A 17212-nucleotide genomic window follows, 5' to 3' on the forward strand; every position below is an offset into this window, starting at 1 on the left:
GCTACTGACCTGTTTTTCCATTCACGACACCGCCATCGCTCGTCACGGAAGATACACTTCCTCGTTCGGAGCGACCCTCTTCCCGCGTCCAGCAACCACCGGATCGTGGGCACAACCCTTTCCCTCTCTTTCCAATAAAACTTGTGAGAAACGCAACGCAAGTGGGTCCTGTCTCCGTTCTGGTCCTGACACATTTACTATTAGAAGGGTAGAAGGCTGGCTGTTGGAAACGGGTCTCTGTCCAATGACAGTGTTCAGAAAAGAATAGACATTGATTTTTTTGGCATATTTTCTCAAGCAGGAGCTGCTTAATTCAGGCCAGAGTTAATATTATGCTAGAGTAAAATGATTCATCTCTTGGATGTGTTAAACCTGAAACTTGAGCTGAGAACAAAGCTGCTCCACAAAAATCATTATTGACTTTCTGTCATGTCAGCCGTGCGTCTCTTGTCCAAAGTCGTCTGTACAGGGAGGGAGGCGGCGGTCTTCAGAAACAAACACTTGGGGGGAGGGACTCGGAAAAGAGCAGCTCGCCGTTTTTCTCAGTGCCGCCACCCAAAGAAAAAGTAAGCCGCACCGTATTTGAAGCCGCAGTGTTTAAAACGTAGCAAAGGAGTAGCAAGCAGTGTTCGGGTTTAATACACCTTTTTCAAGCACTTTTCAAGAACTTTTAAAGCCAATGTTTCCATTTCTCCAGTATCCTCCAAAAATAAATCCAGCTCTAATCAAAAGAAGGATTTTTTGTTGTTTTTTACTTTAATGACGGAAATAAAGTTGCTATCTCTATTTTGCGCTGTTCAGATCTATGAGGCCGCTATAAACTGACAGGAATTCTGCTGTTCTGCTTCAACAATCCACGCGCAGTTCCAATACGTCACACTTGTTTACAAACCCGGAAAGGCCCCTATAGGTGTTGGTTAATAATGGAGTTTAATATGGAAGACAAAAAAAAAGAAAAAATGCACTGTGTGTTGAAGTTATAAACTATTTTATACACTGTTTCATTTTACGTAAAGTCAAATATACTTGTTCTAAAATCTGACTTCAGTGTTTGAGGGCAAACTATGAGAGGTTTGTCGTGAACCGCACTTTGCCTTGGAATGTGCCTTTTCTTCCTTTCTGTTTGTGCGGATAACAATGATTTAATCACCTCGCCTGGGAGCAAGGGCGATGACCTATCACCCTTCTCCCAATGCTTGAAATAGCATCAACACGGCGCAGACCAATCAGCCAGAGGCCTGATCATGGGGTGCGGACAGTCCATCCCATGTGGCATAAAAGGGGCATCCCGGACAAGCCCCCACTCGTCTCCTGCACACGATTGAAATTGGCACAGACAGAGACCTGATTTCTTTAACTATGTAAAATTAATATTTGGACTATATGCGGCGCTCGGCTCGATAATTTCCCTGACTCTAGAACGTGCTCCAACTGTAAGGAATTAGATATGACGCGTGAAGTGCATTAGGAGTCAGATTGCAGTTTAGTAAATATTAAAACCTTACACTATATTAAAAAGATATATGAGAACAGTAGAATGGTTTTATCAGAACTTTTCTTGTGGGAAATACGATTTGGCCCCAACCTCACATAGACCCTAGCTCCGACGCCCCCCAAGTAAATAGAGTTTGAGATCCCCGATCGAGATGGAGGTAACAAATTTGTCCGAAATCTTGCGTATGAGCCAAATTTATCAACTTGTGATTGCTCCAGATGCTCCAATCGGTAGATAGGAGTAAAATTATTGTCTCAAGGGCCACAGTAGGACGATTCTGTCATCTCTACGGGCAGGGTGTCTTAAGGTCTGACACACCTCCTACCACCAGAGGGCCCCAAGCTGCTGTCTCCAATTATTACACACCTGTGCCCAATCATCCGGTACTATTTAAAAGGATCATTTGATCTTCACACGTTGTTGGGTCATTGTCCTGTTTATTTTTCTCTGCCATTGTCATCTCGGTTTTCGTGATATTATCAGTTTTTAGTTTTTTTGTTTGTTTCTGGTTTCTTGTTTGGACATGTTGTGAGATCTAATGTAATTTAATGTAAATCTGCATTTCTATAGCGCTTTTCAAGTCAATGAAGACCTCCCAAAACGCTTTACAATGTGCTTCACACTTTTCCCTTTTACACACTAACTCACCGATAGCAGCGTCAGCCATGCAAGGCAACTACCTGCTAACAGGGGCTGTTCATTACTCACCTATAATGTACACATTGAAGCCTGTTTGTTGTGGGGGTTACGTTACAAAAAGCTAATTTGGCATATATGTGTACATATTAAACCACAATGTTTTAGACAGTCACAATCCTGCACCCATGTTGTTTTTTGTGGCTCTCTATTGTCCTGCTACCTTCATTAGTATTCCTTCCCCTTGGTTCCCTGCTAGTTCCTTGTCTTCTTTGTCACATCCCAAGCATCCTTCATTTGACAGGATGTGCACTACTCTCCGGTCTCCCGAAGTCTACTTCGTTGCAACTTTAATTCTGATTTTCTTTGTTAAATAGGACTTTCTTCCAGTACATGGGTCCATCATCTACAACCAAACCTTAACGGGGTGGGCTTTTTAAAATGATTTTTTGAAGACAATGCTCATGTTTTCGCGGGTTTTTCTGAACCTGCTCCCCCGTCGATTCACGTGACGCATTCGTTACTACACCAGGAGCTGTGCTAAGGCTTCCGCGGGGCGTCGTTCTCGCTAACGTCTGCTCATGGCCGGCGGGGAACACGATACCGAGGCGGGGCATACAAAAGCATCAATATGCCCGAGATGACAATGGGAAGTCTCATGGATATTAATGGCAGAGCAAATGAAATCAAAGTTGCATTGCGGCGTCGCGGGCTATGATCAATGCCTTTCGCAGACTCAGATTTAATATGAGCTTTGTAATTTGAGGATCCCAACAAAATGTGCATCTTAATGGGCCAGATGAAAGTCATCCCACGTGGAGCGCTAATAACACATTAGCCGCATTTCCCATCTCGGGGTGCCATGTTTCACCGGCTTGTTTTTAATGTTGAATAAGAGCCTGATGGATGAGCAACCTGAACGTCTGAATCGTCTCTCGACACCTCTGGAGATTTGGCTTCGGTTAACGAAATGAATCATTGAAATCGTGTTTAGTCGATCTCAGACAACAAAAGAACTCGAAAACCTTGCGCTTCGTTCGTGCCGGAAGCAAGGCCGAGCGGCGCGCACCAATTAGGATGCGAAAACAACACTTCAAATGCATGAAAGTGCTTGATGAAATATTTTGTGACTCTACAAGAACCGCTTTTGAAATCAACACCATTGACGCTTGTGTCGTTGAGCAAATATGGCAGTAAAGGTGAAACCATGATGACAACATGGTTTCTATTTCTTGTTCTTGGCAATCATTCCAATTTTAGATGACGCTAATGCACGAGCCGTGACCGACCGCCACCAAAGTGCCACGATAGTTAATAATTGTGCCTGAATTCAAGATTCTGGCCTTGTATCTGTGACTATGCTTTTAAATCATCATACAGCAATATTCTTCCCTATTAAGATCAACCTGACAAAGCAGTCTTAGGGAAGGCCCAGCAGGGACTCTATTTCCTGAGAGTGCTCAGGAAAAATCATCTGAAACGGCAGCTGCTGGTGTCCATCTCAGGAGCCACAGTGAAGAGCATTCTGACATACTGCGTTACGGTGTGGCATGCTGGGTGCACGGCAGCAGACAGGAAAACGATTCAGAGGGTCATCAACACAGCCCAGAGAATCGTTGGTTGCTCACTACCCAGTCTGGAGGACATTGCCTGCTCTCGCTACCTCAGCAGAGCGGAAAACATCATCGAGGACTTTTCTCACCCCGGCCACCGCCTCTTTGACCCGCTGCCTTCCTGCAAGCGCTACAGGTCACACAAAACAAAAACAGACTCTGAGACAGTTTCTTCCCCAGAGCCATTACTACCCTTAACACACACTGCACAAAAAACTGAAAGTCTTGCAAACACACGACCTCATACAGATGTCAAATTGTATGCCTATGCTCACTTTGCACAATGTTGACTATTTTTGCACTTAACGCATATTGCGCTAAGATGATCCCCAAACTGTATGTAACGTCCTACATGCCCACATTTCTTGTGTAAATATTGTGTCAATTATAACCTTTATCTTCTTTGTTCCTTATCTTCTTTGTTTTCTTTTATCCTCACTGTTAAATGTGACACTGGAGCGCCACGTCCAATTTTGTTGTCACAATATGTTCAACCCATTTTGTAACAATGACAATAAAGGTATATTCTATTCTATTCTAATCTCTTCCACCACTTATGCCTGCCCTGAACTTCCATTGCTCATTGAATAAAGGCACAGTCAGTAAATAACTATAGCATTAAACTCAATAAATGTAACTTGTATTCAATCGTATAAAATCCTTCAGTATTGTATTAATAAGCAGACATTTCTAGCTAACATTTACCACGTTAACAATGTATGAGGTGTTTTAAAGTGCAATATCCCTGTTCTGAGTGCAATATCCTGCTTTTAAGTGCAATATCTCGAATGAGAATAGTTTTTATTTTAAATGTGAAAACTTACATTAGATGTGACTACTTTTTATTGTTTATATTGTACATTTTGTACATTTTGCCAACTGGAGTTAGGATGAACACGAGATCACATGCTGGCTTCCTTTTTTCACGCTGCCCCTTTTCAGTGAAACTATTTCAGGCTGCTTCGACCAAACCGTGTCCGGCAAATAGCGAGGGCAGAAAGTAAGAAAATGTCCCATTTTTCCCTCCCTGCACGATAAGAATCACAGTCGCGTTTCCCACATCAATACGCACGAAGATAAATGACCCCGAAAAAGAAAATAATCAAGAAAAAAAAAAAGCCAAAGAGATGATCAGATCTCACTCCATATCTTAATGGGATCCTCTCACGCGCCATTCCCATTAATGACCAATGCGGCAATTATGTAAATGAGAAAATGGTCACTACATGGCAGAGAGAAGTTGAAGTTGCTCATACAAACAGGGAGAGTGCTGCTAATTGGCGGCTCCTTTTCATATAATTGCAGCAAGGGAGGTCACGTCTTCATATAACCTCTCCACTATTGTTTTTGGACACATGGGCGGAGACATGGAGATGCCGGTCACCAGAACCACTTTGCGTGGCCGTGGATGGCCAAAATGGCGCTCTTCTGTCCTACTAACGAAGGGAAATCTGTCCCTCTTTCCAGAACATGCATGGACGCGGGCCCTAGCTTGACGCTGGCCTAAATCATCGCCTTTTTATAGTTTCTGGACGTAAAATGACATTCACCGTGCTGGGAATTTATCATCAAAATGTTCAAATGAGTTATCTGACTCCATGAACACAACACAACCTACATTCACCCAACTCGTTTCTTGAGAGAAAAATGAACAGGAAAGCCAATATTTTCACACACGGGCAGATTCATTTTCCCTAACAGAAGAACTAAGTGTACTCCATCAAAGACGGCAGAAGAAGTGATGTTCGCGTCAGTGTAAAGCCTTCTTCGGAAGTCCTTTAGCTTTTTTCTTATTGGCCCACATCGCCCCGCAAGATGGTGTGCCGGCTCCTCCCATGGGCGTGCCAAGTAAATCCCCTGGGCTTCACATTCTCATCCACGAGCGCCTTGATGTCTGGCTTCCCAAAACAACGTCGCCTCCACGAGTCCGGTTATCAAAATTCCCTAGACAAAATAGTATGCATTTGGAACAGCCTGCCCTGACCTTGTACATTGAACCAAAGCCCACTCAGTGAAAATCTTAATTGCATTATGAGTCAATCGTATGAAATCCTTTATAGTCAAAATGTATAAAATCCTTTAACCAAAAGGCCCAAAGAAAGAAAAAACACTTTTTTGTTTTCAGTAAAGATAACGTGAAACCATCCAGAAATACACCTTATAAATTATGAATGTGGTCAATGACCGTTTCAGCTGAAAATGTCTGTTTTTAATGCAACATTTCCATCAGTTTATAGAGGCCCAGTTCAAGCAACCGGCGCTCCAGTCTTTATGTTTGCTAATTGTGTCTGAAGGCTAAAGGATGAATAGAGGAGCCTTGTACAATGAAGTTAGCGCAGCTAGCACAGTTTAACTCATCGGAGAATCTGTCAAACTGAGCTAGTCCAGTATCCGGAGCTTCACATTTGTGGCTGCGATTCAACCTTCCGAATGGCCAGAAAAGGACAACTTTCACGAGAAGCTCGGCAGTCTATTCTTGTTCTTCGGAATGAAATTGCCAAGAAACTGAAGATCTCCTACAACAATATATATTCCTACTTTCAGAGAACAGCACAAGAGGAAGATGAGGAGTAACCTGGAGTTTCTAGTTTGAGAAATATAGGCCTCAACTAGCGGTTTGGTTAAAACACCAGTGTCAATATTTACAGTAAAGAGGCAACTCTGAGATGCAGAGTGGCAAAGAAAAAGCTATATCTGAGACTGGCCAAAGTAATAAAGGATTTGATACATTTGACTATAAAGGATTTTATACGATTGACTACAAAGTACATGTATTCAGTTTGATGCAGTAGGAATATTCGCTGACTGTACTTTAATTCAATGTCAGGGCAGGCTGTGTGGATCGCGAGACGTATTTCTGATGACAGAATTCCTGTGAGTGCTGACGCAGAAGGCCAGACGGAGAAGGCCAGACGCAGGAGGGCAGACGTCGGGGCGCCGCTGGTATGCGAAGATTGTGGAGCCCGGCCGACACGCCCTCATGCGAGGAGAAGACCAATAAGAGAAAGCAAACGTTAACTACAGATGACACATAGCACATAGCCAATGGGATGTCTTTTCTTTGTTTGTGAAATGTATAAATGAGACGGGGCAAGTGGAAAGGGGAAGTGGTCTCCTGTTGATACACTTAGGTCTTCTGTTAGGAACAATAAACATCCTCCCCCGTGTCTGGTCATTTCTCTCTCAAAAAACGAGCGCGCTCAATTGTTGGATGAATGTAGGTCATGTTTGGTTAATGGAGTCAGATAACTCACTCATTGGAACAATTTGGTAAAGGCTACATTTTGATAGAAAATTCCCAACAGTAAGGAAGGTATCTGTTATGGGCAAAAGAGGCCAGATATTGGACAACTCATTGGATAAATGTGACTCTTTCATAAATAACACAAAATTGTCTGGACGACCCCAAACTTTTGAGCGATGGTATATAAAACAAAGCCAAAGAACAGTAAAAAAGGTCGAATTGTCTGCCGGTGGTGCTGCTGTCGAGGTTGCCCACCCTCCGTTACTAAATTATGCCCGTCGCGCCGCAGCCGTCACCCGTCAAGACGAGCGCCTCTGCCGACGCGCGGGACCGTCGCTCCGTCGCCTATTCGCAAGACCGTCACCCGATCGTCCGACCGGCGGGCTGTCAGTCCCGCCGTTCGCTGTTCCAGCAGGAGCTTGTGACAGCCGACGGCCTCCGAGCCTTCAAGTGGATGAGAGAGCTGTCAATGATTGCGGCCAAAAAGAGCCACCGCACTCAGAAAGAGGGGGGGGGGGGGGGGGGGGTATGGTGAAATAGGAGTTCAGAAGAACAATGGCCGTCGTCTCTCAAAGCCACTCACAGCTTTGAGAGACGTCAATGAAATGTGTTCTAACACGCAATCGGTGTCAGTGTTACAAAGGAACACGTTCCCGGAGCGCTATTTATTTTCACAGCGATGAGTACTTTGTGTAAAATGTTACCGTAGTTACTACGTGCCGCGTTACTGCTATGTTTTAACCACCTCATGTTTCGGTTGCCACGGCGCCCAATTGGCCGCACCCGTGTGGCACCAGCTGCAGCTTGTTGACGGATTGGCTCCCTGTCAGTATCTAAACTCTGTCGGTCCGTCTGCAAATCTGTTTTTTTTCGCCTGTCCCGTTTTTTGCTCCCGTTGTCTCCCGCTACAATCTGTTTTGATCTCGAGCACGTCTACTCTCCCCTCCTGGCTTTCGACTCGTTTCCAATCCCGACCACGTTTTTGCTTTGTTAGACAAAGTCACGTGTGCCTTGTCCAAAGAAAATCCAGAAGAAATTAGAAAAAAAGCCGTTGGAATGTATCAGTCTGAAAAGGTCACAAAATCATTTCAAAGGCTTTAAGGCGACAACAGCAAACCACTGTCAGAGTCGGTGTGCATGACTCCATTACAAAAAATGACACTTTTCTAAAAAAAGGCATCCTTTGGAGAGTGCCATGGCGAAAACCACTCCTGTCACAAAAGAACACAAAAAGTCATCTCACGTTTGCCATCAAGCATCTTGATTATCCTCAAGACGTTTAAAGAAACATTCTGTGGACTCATGAGTCAATAATGGAACTGTATGGAAGGTCTGCAGCCTGTTTTTTTTCTAGCGAAAAATGTTCACTGCATTTGACAAAATCAACACAAAGTCAACAGTAGAGCAGAATGGTGGTGTGATGGTCTAGGGCTACTGTCACGGTTCCCCCATTGCCCTCACTTGGCCCCGCCTGTTTAGCGCCAGCTGCTGCTCGTTGCCCGAATGGCTTCCCTCCTATTTAAACTCGGTGCTCTCATTCACTCCTTGACAGTCCGTCAACGAACCTCTGCACTTACAAGACTTGTATTTTGACTCTATTCGGTATCCTGCACGTGTATCCAGTATTTGGTATCAATCCCACCTGTCCCGTCCTGTCCGCTATCTTGCTCCAGTATCTGGTATTGATCCCATCCGTCTCGTCCTGTCTGGTATCTTGTTCCAGTGTCCGGTATCGATTCCGCCTGTCCTGTCCCAGTCTTTGCTCCAGTATCCGGTATCCGGTATCGATCCCATGTGTCTCGTCTTGTCCGGTATCTTGCTCCAGACTCTATCTGGTATCGATCCCATCTGTCCTGTCCGGTATCTTGTTCCAGTATCCAATATTGATTCTGTCTGTCCTGCCCTGTCCGGTATCTTGCTCGGGTATCTGGTTTCAATCTTGTCTGTCCTGTCCTGTCTGGTATCTTGCTCGTGTATCCGGTATCGATCCCGTCTGTCCCGTCCTGTCCGGTATCTTTCTCCGGTATCCGGTATCTATACTGTCTGTCCAGTCCTGTCTGGTTTCTTGCTCATGTATCTGGTGTCGATCCTGTCTGGTATCCTGCTCGTGTAACCAGTATCCAGGGTCTGTCCCGTCCTGTCCGGTATCTTGCTGTTGTATCCAGTATCCGGTATCGATCCCGTGTGTCCTGCCCTGTCCGGTATCTGCTCGTGTATCCTGTATCTGGTATCGATCCTGTCTGTCCTGTCCGGTTTCGATCCCTTCTGTCCAGCGATCGCCGAATCGCCGGCGTTTGTGTTCCCCGCATGACTGCCCCGTTTCCGTAAAATAAAGCTTGTGTGAAAACGTTACGCGTCCGGGTCCACCGTCTGTTTGGGTTCTGACCGCTACTTCCTGCGCTCAACAGAATCATGAATTCTGGTGTTGAGTCAAAATCCGAAATTCAATCCAATTGGGATGCTGTGCTGTGCCCTTAAACGGGCAGTTCAAGCTAGAAAACCCTCCAACTATTTTGTAAAGAAGAGTGGGCCAAAAGACTCGTTACCGATAATGGTAAACGTTGGCTTTCTGTTATGGCTGCCAAAGGTGGCTCAAAGGGGTTCAATGACTTTTTCACATAGGTTTTGATTTGTTTTTACCTCATAAATGGAATCCACATTCGAGTTTTGTGCATTTTGTATTTCTTAGGGTTGTCTCTGCGTGATCATGAAATTGTTTCGAAGCCTTCGCGAGTGATACGTATACAAAAAACAGAAATAAAGATAGATATAGATAGATAAATGTCTAGATAAATAGATAATGTCTAGCTAGATAGATAGATGTCTAGATGGATGTCTAGATAGATAGGTAGATGGATGGATATAGATACTTTATTAATTCCCGTAGGGAAATTTACACTTCCTGCAGTATCCAAATGTTGAAAATAAAATAATAATAAAATAAAAGAAATAAATAGTGCTACATAAAATATACACTGTCATAAAAATAGGGCAATATGCAAATGTGGGGGTTGAGTTTCATGTGGGCTTTTATTCCCCCGGGTGGAGTTAAAGAGCCTCATGGCATGAGAAAGAAATGATCTCCTTAGTCTGTCCGTGGAACAAGACTGTGACAACTGTGACATAAAGAAGGGGTCAAAGACTTTTTCACGGCAACGCACACAAAAATCGAACCGGTCCAACACGTGCGGATACGCTTAACGAGACGCAATATCAGCGAAGGTAATTAAAGCGGGCAAAGACTAAACGTGGAGCGCAATGCCAACGTCGGGCTAAATGACTCCCGATGAGCTCACGACACCTCGGTAACATATTCCACCTCAATTATATTTCTCTTCAGCCGACTCCTTATCTGGATCTTTTGCTGGCAATCAGACGTCCTGTTTTCCCACAGCCAATTTTGCAGATAACGCGCCTTATCGGGCCCTGTGAGCAAAGTTGCCCGTGGAATGAGGCTCCAGTCAAGCTCATCAGCGCTAATTGTGTCCCCGTTAATGCATATTTACACGACGTCGGAAAATCCCCGCGACCGTTTCTGGCGAAAAATGGAAATCGGCAAACGAGCCGTGGAGTGGCGGGGGGGGGCGGAGCCTATTTGTTTCTAGGATGCGACGAGGCCTTCCTGCTTCGGCTCAGCCGCGATGCGCACGTGAGATGGATTGTTTTGGCACTCCAGAGCTTGCAAATTAGACTCCCTAATTAAAAGAGCGATGAGTAGAAATGTTTGCTTGATAGTTGTCACTTCCATAAATGATCCTGCTCCAATAACGCACTCCTCGACATGCTCTCCTTCCGTTTTTTGCTAAGTAACAGGCTTTTTCTTTAAGGTTGTTAAGTCAAGTCATGTTTATTTGTTTGGCCCTTAATGTCAAAGAGTCTCAAAGGGCTGCACAGATCAAAGACTATGATGACACCATCCCCTCATCTAAAACCTACATGAGGGCAAATAATACACACATTATCAACATAAAGTAGAGGTTATTCATATGCTATAGAGTAGAAGTGTCTTTTAAGCTTAGATTGAAACATTTCCACTGAGGTGCAGATCGAATCTCAGGGGGAAGAGCATTCCACAGCACCAAGGCCCCCAATGGAAAACACCGTCGGATTTCTTCTTGGCTCTTGGGATCCACTAGTAGACCGGCATTTCCAGAGCCAAGGCTCTGAACTGGAACATAGGGGGAAATTAAGTCTGAAAGATATGAGGGAGCAAGTGCATGCATAATTTTGTATACTACCAAGAGAACCTTAAAATCACATCTTAAGCTAACAGGGAGCCAATGCAGGTTAGTGAAAATCGGGGTCATGTGATCAAACTTTCTTGTCTTAGTTAAAAGCCTCGCTGCATAATTTTGTACTACCTGAAGGCTCTCTTGATTTTGGACTTCAGGAGACCGGAGAGTAGTGCATTACAGTCATCGAGACGGGAGGAATCATAATCTCCGCATCCGACTGAGACAGCATAGGACGAATTTTAGCAATGTTGCCAAGATGGAAAAAAGCTGTTCTAGTCATATTCTTCACGTGTGTTTGAAAGGACAGATTGGGGTCAAATATGGCACCTCAATTTTTGACTGAGACACTCTGGGTGATATTACATTTGTCAATGTTCAGAGACGTTTTTGAGAACAAGTCACGGCATTTGGATGGACCACTAACTCACATTTCGGTCTTTTCAGAGTTAAGGCGCAAGAAGTTGAGTGACATCCATTCTTTGATCTCAGTGAGGCAGGCCTCCAAATTTCCACTCTTTAGTGTGGCAGATTCCTCCATCGGAAGATAGAGTTGAGTGTCATCTGTTACATATGTTACATAATAGAACCATGCAGAAACTAGGATGTGCATATGTCAGGATGTTTTCAGTTGATGCTTCCTTCGGATCAACCAACCAACAATCTCTAAACGGTAGTAATGCATCTTATTCCGATCGTCACGACAGTAATAAACCAACAAATAGTGGGACTGCACTGGCTGCCATTTCTGCCAGTTTGGCAGAAATGGCAAAAGTTTGGGGTCACCCAGGCAATTTAGTAATCTCCATGAAAAAGTATCACTTCTATTTATCAAATGAGTTCTCTGAGGTCTGTGTTGGTTTCTTCACGCGAATCTCTTCCTTTTGTCGGCCAGTCTAAGAATCGGCTCGTTCTCTCCGAGTCGCATCTTCACTGCAGATGGTGACACCGCTGGTTTTGCCGTTCCTAATTCACCAAACTGCTTGTTGAGGACTACTAAGGTGCCTCCTTCTCAAACAATCTTGTCCTCCCGCTTCTTTCTACTCAGTTTGAACTGTTTTAAAGGGGGTGGTAGAAAGTGTTGTAGGAAATCTTGGGAATTGATTTTCTTAGAAACAATCATAAACTGCTCAGTTCCACACGAAGGTTCTCTTTTTCGAGCAATTCTAAAAGTTGAATCACAGGCACAAATGTGAAGCTTCAGATACTTCACTAGCTCAGAAGGAAGGTCAGTTTTTACAGCTCCTCCAATCTGCTAAACTATTTTAGCTATGATAACATTATTGGGTTTTCTGTCCATATCTCACAAAATGTACCATTAGAAGAGCCGGTTGCTGGAAAAGGGCCTCTATATACTCAGTGCTCATTTGAGCTGTGAAAAGTGATGGGTCCCGGGGACTCGCATGCTCAAAAATCTATGGGTCCCAACAGAGATCTATGGCTCCCCAAAATGTAGTCTTATCCAGGTTGAAATTGTAAATCGGCGACAAACATATAATATAAATCTATGTATTCATTCAGTTTTAATCATCACAGTTTATTGGTAATACAAATCAGTTATTACTTCGAGATTTTTCAGTTCAGTTCGATATTGTACATTATTATTATGTACAATTTAGTCCATTTTGGCAGAAAAGTCCTTTTCTTGCTAGGAGTATTCTTTTGTTTATTTTCTGTCGTCCAATCGTTGGCCTCAACACACGTGTTTTCCTTGCCTCTGCGATATTCCGAAGAATTTATTGCCGTTGTTATCACTTTCTGCATGTTTTGAAAAAGTTACACTATGCTTCCCCGGCAAAAATGATGCGTTTAGGATGCAGGGGACGCGGGCAAACGAGATTACTGATATACCTTTGTAGATACAGCATTGAAAATATGAAATAGTTATTTACCACTTTAACAACGAATGAGGTGTATTTCTGTTATCTTTGTTAAGAAAAAAAGAGGACATTCCAACAACTTTGGAACATTAGCGCGTGTGTCATTTCATACAAAATTGCAAGAAAAGTCATAGGACAGCAACCTTTGACTAATTGCTGGCGTGGTCCGCTCGCTGGAGGCGCAGTCGTTTGTTTGCAGCGACCATCACAGATGCTGCACGCGGCGTGAGACGACGGGACGGGGTTCCTCGCCCGGCGCTTTATTAATCATCCCACGCAAAACTCTAAGTTGCGAACAACTTCAGTAGTTAACCCCCGTCACCCGTGGACCGGGCTGCCAAACGACTTTGGCCGTGACCAATACCCCGGGGCTCCCGTACATAATGCGTCGCCGCAAAACGCCGCGGACGGCGAGGTGAAAGCGGTACGAGAACATGAGAGGGGGGCGGGGGGGGGGGGGGTCCCGCAGATAGACCGGGAAAGCCAGAGCGGCCCTCGCCGGATCAAGGTAGGACCCGAGAGGAGCGCCTCTCGGGGCTTACACGCAGATTGAAGGTGAAATCCGACTTATCGGGACAGGAAAAAAGGCCCGGCGGCGCTAATCCTGGCTCCAGACCTGATGATACAAGCTCCAAATACCATTGAGAAAATATCTTCATCCTTTAAATAAACCGCCATTGATGTTTTTGCTGCCTTAAAGAGTGCTAATCTTCAGAGAAGGCGGGAAGAGAGCATTCGCTAAAGCTCTCCTTAACATTCACCCAGCCACGCATTGGACATTTTAAGTTTTACCTTGAGAATGTATGGGAGGGGATAAGGCCTACTTTTCTCAGAATGTTGCGCCCCGGTACTACAAACCTCTTTTAGCAATAAAATACAAGACGAGCGCTCCTAATGACGGCGTTTTCCAGCTCGGAGTAGTCAGCAGCAAAGCAAATTGCTCAATAAAGACCGGAAAAGCGACGCGATTCATCGCAAACTGGCACCACCAACACCATTAGAGGACGGAGCCAAAATAAAACCACGCGTTCAGGAATAAAACACAGAAAAAGCAAATTACCTGTGATAAGGTGTGATGCAGGAGCAAATTTCAATTGTCTCTATCAAGTCTATGCAACAATGAGGCCGCCTCAACAACAACAAAATCATAGGAGTTCATAACTTTCTTGTGTACCTGACTTGAAAAGGTCCAATGCGCTCTCCTACGCCGCTTTATTCCGTTTATGCTTGTCCTTTCGCCTTAAAGTCCAGGAGTAACCCTGCCAAATACCGGCCACATTTACCTATTGTTGTAGAAAGTAGACAATAACTAATGATACGGAATGAACCGGAAACTGGAAGCGAGCTAACTGTTGGAATAATGTACATAAGTTATTCAACTTTACTATAATCTATGTGTGTTATATGTTTGCTTGAAATATTGCGCTTACAAGATAGGATGTTCTCACAGCAAAGGTTTTCCACTGCACCCTGGCAAGAGAGAACTAACGGTATGAATCAGTTACAGATTTGACCGCAGGCCAAGGTTGTTTCCTGAAGATAGCGTGAAAAGAGTGAATCAGTCACATTGCAAATAACAAGTGGTTGTGCAAGAACTGGTTTCAACTGGAACATTTCACCTTCAACCGCACCCCTTTCCCTTAGCAGTTGAAACCACATTGTAACTAGGGCGTTCCTTTCTAAATAAAAAGCAAGCAGAGAAAAACTGCTTCAGAGTGAGTTGCAGTTTTCTTGTCACTCTCCTTGCAAGTATAACCACACACAATTCTCTGTGTCTTTTTGTATGCAGGTTTTTGTTACAGGTGTTGGGTTGAACCTGACACTATCCCCAAGTCGTGGAGCTGACAATAGCCTATAGTGCGTAGACATCTGTCGTTCCCTTTTTGCCATATCTCCTCTCCGCGTATGTTTTATGGCAACGGCTAACGACGTTCTCTCCAAAACTATCTGCTAATTCAGGGGTCGGCAACGGTTGAGAGTACAAAACTGTGTTCCTACAACTAGCAGCAGGAGCACTGTAAGGTTGTCAATATAATCGTTTTCCCGTCTCTTAAACAATGAGATGCACAGTGAAGAGTGGCAAAGAAAAAGCCATATCTTAGACAACAAGAAGAAGATATTCTTGTGGGCAAAAGAACACAGACATCGGACGAGACATTTGTGAAATCATAATGTCAATTCTTCATGGCAAAAAAGCCTCTTGGAATGATTTCAGGATGATAAAATATATGGCGGGGACGGATTTGATCAGATCTCTGTCCACACATCGAGGAGCCCTCCTTTCCTTGTGATGCTCAGCTTCCTGTATTTAGCGATTGAGAGTGTGTGGGATCAGTAACCTTTAAACACTAGTGTATAAGACAGAACAGAGGACGATGAAGGACCACTTGATTTCCAAGCTAAAACCTGTGACCTCGTCCCATCGTCTAACATAAGTAAATACATTCCCGTTCGCGGTATTCTGTAACGCAAAAACTGGTACAAGATTAGAGAAGCTCAAAAACAATAGGAAGACGTACGATTTTGGGAAGGTCACGTCGCAGCCGCGTCATCCTTGACCGTTGGTCCCCGTCCCCCGTCGGTTCTTTTTCGGCAGATGGACAAAAAGCTGCCATCGCGCATTTTAATTGAGCGTTTATGGCTACGTTTTGGGCATCCACTTGGCTGGAACAGGCCCCATCTGATTATACATTATGACAATATTAAAACAGATGTCCGGACCCATAAAAGCAATTCCTGAAGGAGCGCGTGTAATGCCGGTAATTGATCATTTTTGTCCCCCCGTGCCGCACGGCCTCTATTTACCGAGCAGCGTGCTCCTGTTAAACAGATTGCCCCCGTAGTCAGAAGCGGAGCCCATATGGCGAGGCGCTTTACCGGCAATTTGACTCCACCGCTGATGAAGTGTTGCTATTCCTCCGGAGAGAACCTGTTGGAGGGCCCGAAAACCTCTTCCGGTGGGCCCGGGAAGGCCTCGGGGGTCCCGCGTGGGACCTCGGGTCGGCTTCCGCGTCCTCCGGACGGGATGTTTGTGATGACGCAAAGCCGTCTTGGCCAGATGCAATCCAAACAAGGAGATCTGGGAAGTGCATCGGGAGTTGAAACGGGAAAAGCCGGCTAATCCCTCCGGAGCGGCTTTTGTAATCAACAGCAAGACGGCGGGCCGTGCCAAAGCTATTCTCTTTTTCTACCTTTGAGAACGTTCGTCTGATCTTGAGAATATATTTGGGGAGATGGTTGCCACCGCCTCAAGGTGTGTAACTCGCTCCATGGCGGACGTTTCTCTCAAACGGGAAGTGCGGGTGCCGGCCAGTTTTGGCCATTTTGACTCCTTTTCAGAGTGAAGACTCAGAACCGAAACATAAGGGGAAATTAAATCTGAAAGATATGAAAGAGCAAGTCCTTGCATGATATTGTATACTACCAACAGAACCTTCAAATCACATCTTAAGCTAACAGGGAGCCAATGCACCTTAGCTAAAATCAGGGTCATGTGATCAAAATTTCATGTCTTAGTTAAAAGCCTCGCTGCAGCATTTTGTCCCATCTGTTCTTCTGTAGCTATCTAAAAAGAAAGCGTCCACCCTTATCATCAGAAAAAGTATCTTTCTAGCTTTTACCATTGTGAAGTAAACGGTTGACCAAGGCGAAAATACAGGTTTCCAAGAAATACAGCTTCTGGTGAAAGGATGCGTTTCGAACTGAACTTTATTTATGTATTAATGATATTTTGAATGTTTCAAAACTATTGAAAATAGTAATATCTGCAGACGACACTCACAATTTCTATTCAAATGATAACTATATTGATTTGGTATCCTGTATTCATCGTGAATTCATTAACCTAAAAAGTATATAAATAAATGATCTTTAAATTGAAATAAAACCAAAGTCATATTCTTCGGTCATCGCAAGGCAAATCAAGATTTAGAAGTCAAAACGGATGCTGCTGCAATACAAATCAGAAATGACGTTTTTAGGGGTCGTAATAGACAATCAATTAAGCTGGAAAACACACATCAGATACATACAAACTAAAGTATCTAAAAACATTTCAATAATTCATAAAGGCAAATTCATTTTAAACTATAATAGATTGTATTTAGGATATT

This window comes from Urocampus carinirostris, chromosome 6 (genome assembly GCF_059441175.1).
Source record: "Urocampus carinirostris isolate Australia breed hairy pipefish chromosome 6, RoL_Ucar_1.0, whole genome shotgun sequence".
NCBI classification, from domain to species: domain Eukaryota; kingdom Metazoa; phylum Chordata; class Actinopteri; order Syngnathiformes; family Syngnathidae; genus Urocampus; species Urocampus carinirostris.